Source organism: Onychostoma macrolepis, chromosome 21, assembly GCF_012432095.1.
Source record: "Onychostoma macrolepis isolate SWU-2019 chromosome 21, ASM1243209v1, whole genome shotgun sequence".
Lineage (NCBI taxonomy): Eukaryota > Metazoa > Chordata > Actinopteri > Cypriniformes > Cyprinidae > Onychostoma > Onychostoma macrolepis.
This window is the reverse complement of record NC_081175.1, coordinates 27080978-27084006: the sequence shown is the minus strand read 5'-3', so window position 1 is coordinate 27084006 and position 3029 is coordinate 27080978. Positions and strand designations below refer to the sequence as shown.

The following is a 3029-nucleotide window of genomic DNA, read 5'->3' as shown; positions in this document are numbered from 1 at the left end:
TTTAACACAATTTTAATATATTAAATATATTGTAAATAGATTAAAATCGAACTTAAACATATCTTGAAATGCACTAATATGGAATCAGATTTGTGCCAATTAAAATGAATGTATTTTTTCAAGAAACGTATGAAAATATAAATTGAAACTGAATATTATTCAGTTTTAGGCAATTGAAATTACAAGGAAAATCTTTGACTTCGTTTTTGATATACTGCAGGTTTTGCAAATGTTTTCTCCTCTTTCATTCGCTGATCTGTACTTACAAATGCACTTCCAGAGTTTTCACTTAAGTTTCTGAAGTTTTCGTTCCCCATTCTGGCACAAAGCTCTCGTGGGGGCGGGGCTAGCAGCGGCGTGTTCTCATTGGCTACTGAGTTTTTGATTGACAGCTTCTTGACCTGGAAGTGAAGGCGTGTTGTTGCACCAGTGTGGATGTGAGGGTCTGTTAGCGGCTTCCTATTTAATTTTAATGATATATAAAGATGATATATTTTTTATTATTATTTTATCAGTATTGTTCTGCTGCTACACTACATTGTTGATATGATTTCTTTGGAATAGCACAGACGAATGATATCATCATCATTATCATCAATCATTGTCGTTATACTCGCAGCAAATTGTCTTGATTTAATCCAATCATTACAGGACCTGGTTATCAGCACACAGTTACAGTCTTCAATTATATCATATTTGCTTCGATTAGTTCATATTTCCCCCCAGCACATAGAGTAATGTACAGTACTAAATTGACTGTATCTGACAATGGCCAATGCTATTTTACAAGCGCTGTCAATTACTGCGCTGTCAACTTTAGCAATGTAAGCCGTTTTACCATGCTTTTTCTGTGTTCAGATTTGACTGTAATAATAATGCAAAAATAGTCACTTCAGATCATTCCCCTAACTTCCCCTAATACTCAATGCAAACATGTCTGACAGTATATGCGTATACTAAGATAACAAATGGGCATGTTTATAGCATATTATATAATATATGTGTGTTCTCTTCTTTGTGATCAAAAATAATTTCAACAGTTGAGTCCAGATCACCCTGTTGTGTTGGTGGCTGCACATGAGCTTTTACCTAACTATCAGGCAAAGACTGCCCTCTTGTGTTCAAAGTTGTCTTAGCAAACACACATCCTGTAAAGACACATGACTTTAATAGCAACACAACTGTGATTGATAGAAAGTTACAGTATATTATTCTTGAACAGTATATACCCAACAGAATGAGATAAAAACTTTGGCCATGTATAAAATCGCAATAAATAGATTTTAAATAAATTTATACTTCTGTGAGAAACACGTCATTATAGATGAAGTATGTAATTTCTACAACACTCTAATGCCACTACATTGAAACTGCAAAAATTATATTTTTTAAAACAGGCTTTCTAAATATTCCTCCTACTGGTCACATAAAGAAATAGTCCCAGCCTAAACATCGGCTGAGTCTATATTACTGTGTTGGGCAGGATGGGATGCTCAAACAAACAGAGCAATGTTTTGATAGAACCACAGAGTTTACACATTTCGGAGAAACAAACCCAAAATGGCTTGCTTACAGTTTACTGTTCTGCAAATTAAGCTGGTGCAGTAGAAAATATTTATAACACTTCAAAGATAGAAAAAGTAGCATCCATATTTACAAGATATTAGGGTAACTCTTTTAAATACTCTGAAGATATTTAGAGACGTTCTGAGACATAGATCGCAGCTTTGCAGCCAGCCTGTATGATTGCTTTCATCAGCTGATATCCAGGCACCTGCAATAAAGATGCATCATGTGTCAGTAAAACATAAACGGCAGAGCAAAAACATTTCTGTGGCTCTTAAAAACAAGTATTTAAATGATTATGGAAAAACCAACAAACTTCGACAAAAAGTAGTCTTTAATAATGCCTAAATATATATCCAAATGCAAAACCTAATACATTCAAATAGTTTCCAGCAACTATAGGCCTACACAGTCATGATTATATAGGCCTATACAGCCATCTAATTGGTTACACAGTGGTATTACAGATGATTAATGTTATGTAATTTTGTACTAAATTAATACTAATTAAATAATTATATTGTGTATTTATTTGTTTGAAATATTTTAAGTTTGAAATGTGTCATGGGAGTTCAAAGCAGTTTGTATTGTTGTATATGTCCTTTCTCAATTTCCAGAGAGCGGAGCAACTTTTCCATAAACTTCTGATGCTGACCCAGAGGATGTAGTGTAGTACCAGAGATCCCTCATCAGACAAGAATCTTATTTTGTTCAGACACATCACCTTTGAATGACTGGATCTTGATCTTCAGACACCTGATATTATGCAAAATGTTTTATTTCCTTAGAGCTCTAGATAAAACAAACACAGTTTACAAGTACACAAGAGGTTGCACTTTGTTCTTATTAGTCTTACCAACGGCATATGATTGTTAAGGGGATAGTTCACCCAAAAATAAAAATTCTCTCATATTTTACTCACCCTCATGCTGTCCCAAATGCATATTACTGTACTTTCTTTCTACTGGACTGGTAAACACAAATTAAGATTTTTAGGCAAATAATTCATCTCTGTGAGTCCTAAAGATGCTTTTAAAACCACACACAGCGACCGTGACAGTAATCCATCTGACATTAAATCAGTATCTTCAGTAACAACAGATAAGAAAAACACTAATAATATAAACTTTTGACTATTAACAATCGCTTCCAATCAACTGTCATATGTGCACGGGTTACATGTGGATTCTCAGAGATGGATTATTTTCTTAAAAATTTTTGTGTCGAGAAAGAAAGCCATATACATCTGGAAAAGCATGAAGGTGAGTAAATGAGAGAATCTTCATTTTTTGGATGGACTATGCCTGTAAAGACTGATATTGCACTCCATTACATACCATACTCATTCACTGTTTTGTAACTTATACTGTAACAGGAACTGTTGAAAGGATCATTGCAGTGTTTAAAACATATGAATTTTAAACATTCTGTATGTTATGTTCTTGTGCATTTTGTGTAGTAAT

At 33.8% G+C, this 3029-nt stretch overlaps 1 long non-coding RNA gene across 1 annotated transcript in view; it reads left to right on the top strand.

Moving 5' to 3' along the window:
- The window catches only part of LOC131528226 (uncharacterized), a 3854-nt gene extending 3627 nt beyond the window's left edge, over nucleotides 1–227 (top strand). The window contains exon 3 of the long non-coding RNA XR_009267821.1: nucleotides 1–227. This exon is cut by the window's left edge and continues 2358 nt beyond it. This is a non-coding gene — a long non-coding RNA (uncharacterized LOC131528226).
- The last annotated feature ends 2802 nt before the right edge of the window (nucleotides 228–3029 follow it).